The sequence below is a fragment of the Stegodyphus dumicola genome, chromosome 8, assembly GCF_044657685.1.
Source record: "Stegodyphus dumicola isolate Sdum_Otavi_A_Nest chromosome 8, ASM4465768v1".
NCBI lineage: Eukaryota > Metazoa > Arthropoda > Arachnida > Araneae > Eresidae > Stegodyphus > Stegodyphus dumicola.
Genome location: NC_140775.1, coordinates 152,884,342 through 152,899,239, shown reverse-complemented (window position 1 = coordinate 152,899,239; position 14,898 = coordinate 152,884,342). Strand labels below are relative to the sequence as shown.

The window sequence follows — 14,898 nt, the reverse complement described above, 5'->3', positions numbered from 1 at the left end:
TATGCCTAAATATTTAATTTTGTAAAATTTGGTGCGAAATATAAGGAGAAATTCAAAAATTTATCTTGGCGCACTTTTTTGAGTTTGCGCCAATAATAATTTACTTGGCGAACTTCTTAATTTAGATCAACCTATTTTTCTTTCCTTTTTTACTTCCTTGTACGAAGTAAAGAGGAAGTATTTTTTCATTGGACACGAGCGGGGAAAAAAATCATCGTTCATACTTTCATATAATTTTAACAAATTGCGTAAACCACATTTGGCATTATTATCGCTTACAATGAATATGACAAACTTCAGAAGGCTCTAAAATGTAAATTCACATATATTGTAGGAAATTTTGAATAAAAAAACTCTAATTTTTGCAGGTATGCTTAGAAATACATCTACTTTAAGATAATGTTAAAAATTTTATAGGTTATAATACAAAAATTTTTTGAAAAATTTATAAAAAGTATTTAAAAGTACAAATTTTAAAAATAAATCATAAAAAATGTGCGAATTATATTTCTGAAATATATTCCTGGAAGAAGGAATTAAGTAAGTTTAATAAAAAAAGAGATATTAATAAATATATATCAAATTCAATTAACATTCAGGAGCTAAAATTTTGAGAAATATTTTTTTTAAAAGCTGCTCGTGCGATTTTTACAAAACATGGCAGTTTGGCATCATTTGAGTCGTAGAATCGAAATATGAAAAAAAAAAAAAAAAAATGCATGTCATTTCAGAAAAAGCCCGATTTTGTGTCAAAATACCTATATTAGAACAATGCTGTATATAAATCTAATACATATCCTAAGTAGCGGTTTCGAGACATGAAAAACGCATGTGCGAAATATCAGTTTTAAGTTCTCTTACATACGCTATTAAATATTTGTTAATTATTCTAACGATTTCCTTAAAATATTATGTGACAAATCACTTACATTACCGATTTTTCTAAATGCGATTTAACTGAAATACTTCAAAGCATGTGAAATAGTTTCCTTTCCGGGTTAAGCTTTGACTTTCATCATGTCTTCTAAATGCTAATACTAATCGACTTGATAATTTTTAGCTGAAATAATTCTTACAAATCTTCTTTCCAATAATTTCTTCGTCTTCTGTCTGTTGAAAAAAATCAGAACATAAGATTCTGTTTGAGACTTAAAGATCTTTTTCGCAAACTACATATTTAAATTTTTATATGTGAAATTTAGTAAGAGCAGAATATCTTCGCGAAAGGAAGCTTCAAAATTAATGTTATTATTCGTAGTCTAAATTCGAAAAAAATTGGATATATTTGTTCTAAATCAATTGTTGACAATCAATCAAGTATTTAAAGAACAACTCTAGATTTTAATGGTTGAAATGCTAATTTTAATACGTTCCTTCCAGTTTAAGGTTGAGGATAAAAAATTAGATCAGAATGTGTATCTAATAACAGTGTATGTCGCAATGTTATTTCGTTACACAAGTGAGGAGATTGTGCAATGTTTTAAATCAACTTCTGTTTAGTAAAATAATCAGAATTAAGATTAAAACCATTTCTCATAAGATGAAATCGCACTTGATGACGGTGTTGATACTTTTATTAAAGTTTACCGACTAAAGCTAATAACTGGTCTTAAAAACGCCGGATACTTTACACCAAAGTGCCATTAAGAATGTCTTTGTCTTTTTAGATAGTGGGAAACCTATATAGAGATAGCAGTTCTTTGGAAGCTTTTTAAGTGAATAGCCATTAGACTTACAAGAGAATGCAAAGAATAACTCACTTTCAACATTCATGCGTCTGTCAATACATTTCAACATAACGAATAAATTGGTTTGGTTTATTTGTTTATAGCAAAGCACTCGTGGGCCTGCTTAAGGGAAGGACGTCATCGTGGAGGACTTTCTAAGGTAAACTGGCTTGTATACACATTACACATGGGAAAAATCGAGAAAACGCTCATGCAGTAAGCCAGTTTCGCGATTTTGCGGGATTCGAACCTCGGATCGAACTATAAGTGTTCAGCGACTTTACTATTCGGTCGCTGGTAGGCCAAGTAAATTGATGCATTGTAAAAATAGCTTCCACGAATGTATACATATGTAAGTATGTATGCTTTCATTTGCAGTTAAAAATTTGCAATCTAACGTTTTCTATTCTGTTTTATACGCCAGGTTTTTACTATAGCTAATTTTCTTGCAATGTGAAACGATCGAGTCCATCAAAATATTCAGATTAATATTTTTATATTAGAAATGTTAACTTAACCCCTTCATATGTTATGCATAAATAAATAAATATATATATATAAAAATAATCTGAAAGCTTTCAGATTTTATATTACGCCAAAGGGGAATTTGTTTAACGTTTTGTGTGTTACCTTTATTTATCAACTATCATGTTCTTCGCACTTAACCCATAAAATTCAATTCAACAGCAATATCACAAAGTAATTTAAGAAGAGCATATCTTTAGAATTTCCCATACACAGTCTCGCGTGCTGCTGATAATTTTTTCTTTTCGTACAGTATTGCCATTGCTGGCTTTGAAATCATCAGTCTGTTAATCTAAAATTCTTTAAAGTTTTATAAAACATGAAATTGGTAATAAAAGAAATTCCAAATTTGTTCTTCCAAAATACCCACATTCGATATTCGAGTGGAGGACTACGTTATTCAAAATTTGATGTCTCTAGGTACCGTTATTTTTTCACAATGCGAGAAACATGCGTATATTCTTGTAGATTCTTTATTATTTTATTTCTTTAAATACAATGCAGGGCTCTTGTATTTGGTGGCAACAATTTGAAAAGTGAAACATCGTTTTATAGTGGACGACGCAAAATGCCAAAACGAAATTAATAGCCTTTCTGGGCAAATTGCCTTTTTGGGCTAATAAACAGTAATAAAACGATAATTTTGTAGTAGAAATATATATTAAATTCGTATATGTGCGTAGTATATGAACTAAATAAGTTTTGCTAAGATTCTTAATTCTTAGCAGTTAACTTTGTTAAATTTTAAACTAACAGAAAAATCATCGAAATATTTCTTTTCCCTTTAAACAAGTTTTAAGATGCCGTTATTGTCAAAGTGTAATTAAAAAAGTAAAGATACACATGAAGTAGTTATTGCTAAATTGTTTTCCACTGATTCCAAAGGTAAAGCCTTCCAAAGATACATTAAAATAAAAATATTTACAGTTACTTTAAGATTATGTGCCCCGAACAATATTACAGTCGCTTTTTTTTTTATTATACGCATGCCATGTGTATTAAAATGGCTTCATATTCCATAATTAACACATCTTATATTCTGATTACACATTAGCACTCAGATAAGTGCTAAGAAAAAAAAAAAAAATGGCGATGAGGAAATTTACACTGACTAGTTAAAATGTTGTGTTATTGCTTTTTGCACTTTTGAATACTATAGAAATATAAAATATAAAATCATCATCATAATTTAATAAGATTAAAACTTACATTTCATATTTAAGACAATTTTATTTAATTATATGCCAGTTATGTGCAAAAAAGATTTAAATGGTAGCTGAATTTCCCTCGGAATGATTAAACATTTTAACGCCATTTAATGTATAAATACATTTTGACACCATTTAATGTACAAATACATTTTGACACAGAACCACAAGCATTTCTCCTACACAATGCACACACTTCTATATAACCTCAATAGTTATTTCTACCGGACCAAGTTTCACATTACTAAATAGAGAAGTATGAGAGCTAATAGTATCTCTCTTTAAAAACTCAGCAATTGGAATGTTTTATGTTGCCACTTGGCAGAGAATAAGCTATTTATTTCAGATTTAACCAAAAAAAGTCTCTGCAATATAAAAGAAAAGTGTTGCCACTTGGCAAAACGCAATATGATTGTCTTTCGAATTTAGTCAACAAAGTTAGCGATTTAAATGAAATGCGCTGCCACTGTCCGAATTAAAATATTTTTATATTCCATGCTGAAGTGTATTGTCGTTCAGCAAAGAATTAGAGAATGTTTCACTTTTCTAAAACACTTTTTTCTGTTATTTAATTAACAAACCAAGCGATATAATAGCAATAAACGGAAATTCGTTTGCTGTACTATTTATTAATTACTAGTTGGACTGAAATTACATTAGGTGGATTCAATAAAAGCAATGTATATGTAAGAAAAATAACGAATATTTAATCTTTTAGATATTCTTTATTTTTCTTACATATATACATATACGTATTGTAATAACTGTAATATCACTAATAAATGAGCACTTTAAAGCTGTTCTGTCAATGCTGTTGCTTTCAAAATGTATTTTCAAATAACCCGAACGCTTTTTTTTTTTAAACCAGTTGATTGAAAACTCTCATGAATGGGTTCTATTTTCAACTTTTCGATTAATAACCATTTTTTATCAGGATATAGACTTCAGTTCTTTACGCAATTTTTTGCTAATTTTAGACATTAAGCAGTTAATCGTATCTCTAAGAGGGCAAAGTTCTAAATCTAGAATTTTGCAATAGATTGTAATAATAATTTACTGCAATTATTATGAAAGGGGTTGGAGGTTCAGAAATAAATTGCGTAATTCTCCATTCAATTTATCGCATCTTATTATCATTGCCATATTGTTATTCTACGTAAGAAATGATAAAAATTTTGTTATGGGAAACTACATAACGGTACTCGTTTTATTGTGCAATCAACATTGACTGAGGTTATAATGCTACTGATTTTGTAAAACTGTGTAATAGTTCTCTTTTGTAAATTAAATTAAAATTTGTATTAAAAGAAGAAGAAGCTGTTTTCAGCTTTGAAAAATCCGCTACTTTCATTTTCAGGCTACAGTGTCGCCAATAATGAAAGCTCTGTAATTCCACAACCAATCAGCTGAGTTCGAATCATTATTAAAAAAAAAAAAAAAAAAAAAAAAACACTTAAAAAGTTTCAGATTTTATATTACGCCCAAAGGGACCTTTTTTAACGTTTTGTGTGTTACCGTTATTTATTAAATATCATGTTCTTCGCACTTAACCCATAAAATTCAATTCAACAGCAATATCACAAAGTAATTTAAGAAGAGCTCATCTTTAGAATTCTTAATACACAGTCTCGCGCGCTGGTGATAATTTTTTCTTTTCGTACAATCAATGAGCTTCGCTGGCTTTGAAATCACCGAGTTTGTTAATGAAAAATTCATTAACATTTTACAAAATATGAAATAGATAATAAAGAAAATTCCAGATTCCAAATTTGGGCTTTCAGATGCTCATATTTGGGTGGAAACGTACGTTATTCAAAATGTGATGGCTCTAGGTACCGTTCTTTTATCACAATGCGAGAAACATGCATACATCTACACAGATTGTTCATTATTTAATTTCTTTAAATGTAATACTGGGCGGTTTCTTTAAATATAATACAGGTAATTAATTATAAATAATAATAAATTTTTATTTACATTTAAATAATAATTTAAATGTAATACATAATATTTGGTGGCAACAGTTTGAAGAGGCCTCAAATGCCGTTTTGAAATTAATAGCCTTTCTGGGGTAGCGTTCTTTGGAATAAAAAAAAAATAAATAAATAATTTTAAAAAAATAATAAAAAAACAACCTGAGATCAGAGTACTTTCGTACAATAGAGGAACTTAAAATCTGCAAATCAGAAAAGTGTTATTGAGAAGCTGATAGTGAAGAAGCTGATAGTGAAGAAGCTGTTATTGAGAAGCTGTACGTGTTCATTCTCTCCAGATGCTGATGGTCAGAATTGAATTGGAATGTTAAATGCAGATAACATCCACGGGTTTTGTCCAGGTTGTAAGATCATGATAAAATAATATTATCTCGCGTACAATAGAGCAGTCGTCAGATTTTGATGACTCAAGATATTCCTAAAAACTATAATTTCTTTTGTTTCTTTTCTGGATCTTCTAAACTTATAATTTTTGCCGCTATGTCTATAACTATAACTTTCATTCTCCTCCCCCCCCCGGAATTCTAAAACTGTAATTCTTTGCGGTGCCTCTAAAATTTTTGTGGATCTTTAAAATTATAGTTATTTCGAAACTTTCAAACCTATCATTTTCTTTTATAGAACTTCTAAACCTCTAAACTACACCTCTGAAAGTCCTATAAACTATCTTTGTGGAATCACTAAATTCTTGTGAACCAAATTTCTGTTGAAACTCTGAAACTATAATTCTTGCCGAACCTTTTAAAATATCATTTTCTTTTGTGTGACTTCTAAAGTTATATGTGGAAATTTCTAAATTATATTTTTTCATCGAGAATCTTATAAAACTGTAATTCTTGCGGAACCTTTTAAAATACAATTTTCTTTTGTGTTCTTTAAATGTGAAAATATCTAAATTATAATTTTTCTTCGAGAATCTTGTAAAACTGTTATAAGGTATTTCTCCTGCCTTCCTAGCCTGCCTTCGTAGTGTAGTAGTCAGCACACTCAGCTCGTAATTGAGAGGTCCGCGGTTCGATTCCCGGCCAAGGCGTTTGCTCATTTTTCAATCTCTCTTGCTTCCAAAATACCTAATGTCTCAACAGTGGCGCCCGAACTAAAAGGGTGGTGGATGATGATTTCTCCCCACCCAGGATTTAGCGATTGGGTCCCTAAAACTCCAGTCGCCTTTTAAAAGGGTGGAATATATAATGTATTTCTCCCGCCTTCCTAGCGTGCCTTCGTGGTGTAGTGGTTCTGCACGCTGGGCCGGTATTCCAGAGGTCCGGGGTTCGATATACGGCGAAGGCGATTGCTCATTTTTCATCTTGACTGCTTCGAAAAATATACCTAATGTCTCTACATTGTAATTCTTGTGGTACCCCTAAAACTATAATTTTATTTTGCGGAACTTCTAAACCTATAATTCTTGTAAAACTCGTAAAAATAAAACTTCCTTTTGAGGAATTTTTTAAAAATAATATGCAACCCTAAAATTAGCACTTTTTTTGAGAAGTAATATTTAAAATATTAGTTTTTTGGAACTTCCAAAACTATAATTTTCTTTAGCGGAACATCTAAAACTATAATTTTCTTTTGTAGAACTTCTAAAATTTTAATTCTTGTGGTACTACTAAAACTATAGTTTTCTTTCATAGAAGAATTTCATCTTTTTTTCTTAGAGCCCCTAAAACTTTACTTTTTTCTTTTGTGCAGGTACAAAACTATAGTTAATTCTTGTGGAACCCCTTAAAGCTATAATTTTACTTTGTGGAACTTCTAAAACTATTATGCTCGTGAAAATACTAAAAGTATAATTTTCTTTTGAGAAAATTTTTTAAACTAAATTCTTCAGGAACCCTTAAAATCATAATTTTCTTTTGAGAAACTTCTCAAACTATAATTTTCTTTAATGGGACATCTAACTTTATCGTTGAAAAAACCTAATAGCCCTAGAAAAATAAATATAGAAAAAATTTAAAATATATCAATGTTACGCGTACGTTATGTGAAACAGAGAGGAGGGGAATCATTATTTCATTGCAGATTTACCCATAAAAACAAATTTACTTCATATTATTTTAGGTGACAATAACGACAGAAATAAAAAAATATCTATATTTAAATAATTACTTTACGTGGTTAGTTTTTCGGTCCACATAGTATCTGAGAATTATTTTACTTTTTGCTTTTGATTTGCGGAACTCCTCCAGGAATCGTTTGGAATTTCCAAATTCAAAACAATTTCAAAACACATTTTGAAATTAACTGTATTAGAGTTAATAAGTATTTGTCACTCTATGAGGAAAAAAAAAAAAAAAGTTTTTCGAGCCTTCAGATAGGCTGTGGCTTTAGTTTTTTCCGTTAAATGGAGTTGTAATATGTGTCTCAAATATAAAAAAAGGCTGACTGCAAACCTGCGAATACGTGTGCGTTTACCAGCCTACTACAGAGATCTCAAACTCAAACTACATGCGGAGCAAATAAAAAAATATCTATATCTATCTATCGATGTGAAAGAGATGAGCCAAAGAATTTTTTTTAACAAAATAAAAAAAAAATAAAGCTTTCAGATTTTAAATTACGTCCAAAGCGGCGTTTTTTTAACGTCTTGTGTGTTATCTTTATTTATTCAATATCAAGTTCTTTGCACTTAAACCATAAAATTCAGTTCAACAGCAATGTCGCAAAATAATTTTAAAATGAGCATATCTTTAGAATTTCCAATACAGAGTCTCCCGCGCTAGAGATAAATCCCCCCCCACACACACACCACCACCACCATTGCTGGCTTTGAAATCGTTTAGTTTTTAAATTAAACATTCTTTGAAGTATTACAAAGTATGAAATCTATAATAAAACAAATTTCAAATTCAGATTATGGCTTCCACATGCCCGTATATCATGAAAGATTACGTTATTCAAATTTTGATGGTTCTAGGTACCGTTGTTTTGTCACAATGCGAGAAACATTCCTACATTCATGCAGATGCTTCATTATTTAATTTCTTTAAATATAATACAGGGCGATAACATTTGGTGGCAACAATTTGAAAAGTGATTCGCCGTTAATAGTTTTCAACGCAAAATGCCAAAACGAAATTTAAAAGTCCTTCAGGTGAAGTTGTCCCTTTGGACTAAAAACTACGGTGATAACATTTGGTGGCAACAGTCTTTACTTGAACTGCGATACGGACAAAAAGTGAAAATAGAAGCTAATAGCACTTCTAGTACTAATAAGTAAATAAATAAAAGAAAGGAGTCACTTTTTTTTTTTTAAACTGAAAAGGATAAAGAGAATTCTGCTTAGTAAATACTTTTTTTTTTTTTTTTTTTTTTTTTTTTTTTTTTTTTAATCTCTGATAAAGAAAAAAGTTATGACTAACAAGCCTATCTTCCAATTTGGTCCGCTAGACGATACTGACAACGTAACAGAGAATGTAGGCGTTTAGGTATGTCGTAATGATTATACACATCGGTTCTCCTTTGAAATGTTATCATAATAGGAAAGTAAACACCGTATTAGATTATTATCTCTACTTCTTCTGTAAATCTTCCTTCTCTGCGAAGGGTTATCGACAGCTAAGCCACTAAAGGAAGCCGTCGCTGTCTTCTTTGCTCAATTTACCCACCCTCCTTCTGTATCTGTACCCTCTTCCTGCTTTAAACTAAACGCCATTGTGTGGGTGAGAGACGTCCGTCTAGACAGGTATTCATTACCTATGGTCCAATTAAGATTTTTGCACTCCCAAGAACCGACACGCTCAATTTCCCACCACTCTTTTGTGCCTTCTCCATTCCCAGTGCCTTGCAATCGAGCACACATTCTCTGTCCTTTTTTCCTCCCTTAACCTCTTTTAGATTCAGCACCTCCAGCAACCTCCTAATCATTATTTTGTGTCTTACCCCTTGGGAGTTGCGGATAGGGAGTCCCGTAGCTGTATTGTATGATAATGATCGCATTTCGGAGATATTCTTTGAGGACAAGCAGAACTGGATTGTCACTTGTCCGTCTGTTGCATCGTGGATGTCAAAATTGGACAGATCCGTTCTCCAATTCGCATTTTAACAATGGGACATACTTGGGTAATGACTTCATCTTCTGTCTGGTGGAGATATTGAAGCCTTTTGTTTCCTGCGTAAATGATGGACAAGGATGATTGATTCCATTAGTGGATTTTCTAGCTCAAAAAATGCTGCGTCCAGACTGCGTGGCAAGGGGAACTTCCATTAAAATTAATTGAGTTTTTGGAACTGGAATCTTACAGTGAAAGTCATCATGCAGTAATAATATTTATATTAAAAGTTAAAATTTTATTTATTTATTTATTTTTATTTTAAGCTTTTTCTCTTAAAATAAAATTTGTCTTGTAATATTATTAAATTAAAGTTTCCTTCTAACATGAAAACTGTTATTTAAGAGAGAAGTTTTACTATTAGTGTACATACAATAAATATTTTTTCTCCATATAGGATTATTAATTAAAAAAGAAATTATATTTAAAGAACTTTACTTTAAAACATTTTTTCAAAAATTTCATCTTTAGAGTAAAATTTATTTTAGAACAAAATTAACATTTTAGATTCAAAATTTTATTCTCAAAACGCACAGATCATCGTCTAGAGCAGAGTTTCTTAAACTGTGGGTCACGACCCCATTTGGGATCGCAGGGCCTGCAGTAGGGGGTCGCCAAAAATTTTAACAATTTTGATATCTCTTTAACTTATTATAATAATTTTACAATTACCAAATATTTTTACATAATGTATCTGAAACTAGGAGATAAGACAATACAGACACACACACACACAGAAAAAAGAAAACGTTTTGAAGCATTTTTTTTTTTTATTTTTTTATTTTTATAATAGAAACATTCATTTTACTTTAAAAATTAAACAGTACAGGTGAAGAAACTGTTAGTTTTACTCACACGTGTGTCGGATTCGCGCAATGCTTATGGGGTCCCACAAAATTTTCGTAAACATTATGGGGTCCCCACACCAAAAAGTTTAAGGAACCCTGGTCTAGAGTAATTTTTTACTGTTAAATGAAATTTATAAACGAGTAAGAGCGCTAGTTTAGAATAACAATTTTTTTAAAACTATAACCTTACGGCAAAGAATTCTTGAAATAAAATTTACTTAAAAGCACTTATCTTAAATTAAAATTCGTCCTTCAATAAAAGTATTTGTTTTACGGTGTAATTCTACTTTTCAAACCCTTGCGTTGCTAGCAAATTAAAATAGCTATTATATAAGAAAAAGTTTATAATTATTCGAATAAATCAACCTAATGTAATTTCACAAGCTCTGATATTAATTAATAATACGAGTAATTGCGTTTAGTCTACGTTTATTGCTTTCAAATCGCAAAGTTTGTTAATGAATGACAGGCAGAATAAATTTGAAAGCAAAATTAAATATTATCGCACGCTATGCCAAACAAGAACGTTATAGAAAATAAAAATATTTTGAATCGGGCAGTGGTAACACAGTTCTTTTTAAATCGCCGATTTTGCCGATTAAATTCGAAAGTTAAATATACTACATTTTGGAGAGTAGCAAAATCTTTCAGTTTTCTGATCAAATTTGAAACATGAATATCATACTCTTTGCCGAGTGGCAACACAAAGCTTTTATACCGCCGAGTTTTTAATCAGTTTTCTTTAAATTCACATAAAATATGAAGAAAAAAAAAAAAAAATCGAAATTCAAAATTTGGAATGCTAGGTGCCTATGTTCGGGTGGATGACTATGTGCATTTAAAATTCGGTGGCTTTAGGGTCCGGCGTTTTTCCACAATAAGTAATATACATATATACAGACATACAGATTTTCTTCATTTAATAATCTGGGGCAATAGGACAATGAAGTGTGTTACAAAAATATTGTACGCACTATACTTGTCTTTCGAACTTAATCAACAAACTCAAAAAGTTTTTAAAAAAATGTGTGATCATCGCCCCAATAAAATATTTTAATCATCCAAGCGGCAGTGTGCTGTGATTCAGCAAACCGGAAGATTACACTTAATTTTTTCCCAACTGTTATTGATCAACAGACTAAGCGATTTAAAACCAATAAATGCAGATTTATTTCAATAATTATTAATTAATAGATGAACGAATTAATACGACGATTTTTTATTGGTACTTGAAAATATACTTCCCCTTATACTGTAACTGTAAGTAAACAATCCTTGAAAAACCTGAAAATACTCATTTTTATTACCTTTAGGAACAAAAGAGCTTAAACTTTAATTATGTCTCGAATTTTTTAATAAAATAAAAGACAAATAAATAAACCGGATGTTTGAGCGTCACTGTACGAATAATATTAATCTGTAACAAAGTGTTGCCACTAAATAAAGGTTATACAACGAAATTTATTTACTGTGGTGGGAAAAAAAGAAATCGACGATCTCGTGACGTAAAAGAAAGAAAGCAAACCACTCCTTAATAATAACTTGCGCTAGCTTTAACTGCTCGTCTCACCTTAAAAAGGAAAGATAAAAAAGAATTAATTTTTTCTGCGAGAGAAAGAGGTGATAGGAAAGTGATACATCGTAGCGTAGTCTGTCTGGCTTTTTCGCATCGGTGACTATGAAGGTAAGACGAACAATGAGCGGGAATTTCCGAGCAAAGTATCGTCTGCAACTGAAGAGCCGCGAAATTCAACAAAGAGATACCCATCGGAGGAAAGGTTTAATTTTTGGTTTTATGATAAGCTGCCATCCATCAACGTTTTTGGCAGGTCATGTGACTTATCAGTTTTTTTCCCTTCTTTTTTATCTATGATGTGTTAGTACTAACGTGAGCAGAATTTTAACATTGCTCTTCAATGTTTTGGTGAGGTACAATGTGTTGTATTCTATTCGTTTTGGCGTTCATGGACCCCTCCAAAAAATTCATCGCTGAAAATGTTAACTTTATAGAGTTTCATTTTTTCCTCACAATTATAGAACAATACTTTTTCAGAACCTTATTGAAAACAAAGCAGAAAAAAAAGGCCTAATTTTTTAGCACATCTGTTGCAAATTCGTTTAGCTTCAGAGCTGAAATTGAAAAGTCTTTCTTTGTATCGAGATAGATTTGACCCCTCTCTCCCCACACAATCACAAGACAAATTTCGTAAATTTCATGGAAATTATATCAGTACTTTTATAACTTATTGAGAGTTTTTTTAATCTTAGTTCAAATTTAAAATTCAAAAGATACACAGAGTAAAATAAAAACTAAAAACATTCTTTTGGTTCTAAAACATCAAACATTCTAAAAACATTTTTTTAAAAATTATTTTCTATCAGTTTAATTAAAGAATCGTCTCAAAATATTGGAACTTTCTGAATAAATTTGAAAGATAGAACTGAAACACAAGGAGCTTAACTTTTCTATATAATTTTTAGCACACATTATAAATTTGTGTCATTACTGCGTTCTTAAAATAGTGAATTCACGATTGTCGCCTTCTTTGTTCGAATTCTAACTATGTTACTAATTAAAAATTAATTTGTTTAAGTTTAGAAAACTGAATTGAATGCATGACAGACTCTTAAATTACAAAATATTTATTTTTAAATTAAGATTAAAGATGCAAATCAGCTAATTTTTTACCATTCCATTAGTTGGTTGATTAAATTTCTGCCGTTAAGTTTTAATTTTAAATTGATGCTAAGCTTTTTATAAAATTTTGATGAAAAATTTTCTTATATATATTAATGAATATGCCTCATGTCATAATTAGAGTCCATCCGCGGCCTAACGGTAAAGTCGCTGAACACTAGTAGTTCGGTCCAAGACTCGAATTACGTCGAACGACCTGGTTGCATGGGCGTTTTCATAGTTTTTCCCATGTATAATGTGCATTCGAGCCAGTTTTCCTTAGAAAATCCTCTGTGAAGGTATCCCTCCAAATAGCACTGGAGTGATTTGCCATACTCAAATAATCCAAACGTGTTATAATTAGATAGGTAGATATATTTTTGTTTGTAAATTTCATATTGATATAAAGACGATTAGAACTCACATTAGGTATGATTTGTGCATTTAAAATGCTGTTACATTGTCAATTTTGTCAATTTTGAATGCTACATTCTCTTTTCTTTAGTTTAAGCTGTTACTGAGGAGATGAAATTTTGTAATATATTTGCAATAATGAATATTAAAAAACTTATTTTGGACATGGTTAATAAATTATTGATTTTTTTAGTCCAAAAGGGGTTATTAGCCTCGAAACAGGAATTTGCGTTTCTTCATTATAAATGGTGCATCACTTTTAAACACTTTTCACTTATTTTTAAAGAAATTAAATCATGAATAATGTTTCATGTATGTATGTTCTTGGCATTGTAAAGAAACGACGGTACCTACAGCCATCAAATTTTGAATAATGTACTCCCGAACACCTGGAAGCCCGAGTTTTGAATTTGTTTTTGTCATTTATTTCATATTTTGTAAAACTTTTGATTTACAAACTTAACAATTTGAATGTGAGCGAGCAGTGACAATGCTATTTAAAATAAAACATTTTTATCTCTAGTGTGCTATTCGCAAAAATGTAAGATATTTGTCTTTCAGTTTTAATTAACAAATTTGGGGGTATGAAAGCAATGTGTTGCTGCGGTAGGAAATAAAATAATTTTACCTTTCACGCGCTAGCGTGCTGCCATTCGGTAAAGTCTAAGATACCTTCAAATTTAATCTGGAAGATTACTGAAGAATAAATTGCGATTGTTTGATTTTGTTGTTAAACTGTATAGGTGACATAAATGCGAAGTAAACGATGCTTAGTAATAAAGCTAAAAAAACACACGCAAAAAAAAAAAAAAAAAAAAAAAAATGTTAGCCGGGTTGAGTGCAAGAGCAGAGTGTTAGACTGCAAGCTTAGCGAGAGCGTGAAAAAAAAAAAAAAAAAAAAAAAAGAAAAAAAGAAAAAAGAAAAAAATCTTAACAAACCCCTTTAAACGACCATTAAAATCTAAAACCTTTCAGTTTATTTATTTATTTATTTTTACGAAATATGGGAAATTTAAATTATCTAAATCATGTAAAACAGAGGTTGAAATTAAGCAAAAAATAAATAAAAATATTAATTAGAATTAAGTCAAAAATTTTTTCACATTAGCCGTAAAAAAGATATTAAGCAAATACTTAGTACTACATATTATGAATTTTATCCATTTTAAGTTCCTTTTTTTAATGCCAAAAAAAGTTAATCACTGTTGCCACTGAATCACACGAAAAAGTGAAACCCTCACTATTTGTTAACTTGTTACTAAGATACTTTTCTTTAAACTATAACACTCAATAAGAAAGTTTTACAACAAAGAATCAGAACCAAAAGTTAAGAGAGAACTTACGCATAGGTGACGATCAGTAATTTATTTTTGCAACATGCAGTATAAACAAATGATATTCTCTCGAGGTGGACGATTTTGAGTTTTGTACCCAGATGCGGAAAAGAATT

The 14,898-nt window shown here is 30.5% G+C and overlaps 1 long non-coding RNA gene across 1 annotated transcript in view; it reads left to right on the top strand.

Moving 5' to 3' along the window:
- The window catches only part of LOC146996003 (uncharacterized), a 263,871-nt gene that overhangs the window by 208,403 nt on the left and 40,570 nt on the right, over positions 1-14,898 (top strand). The window lies entirely within an intron of this gene.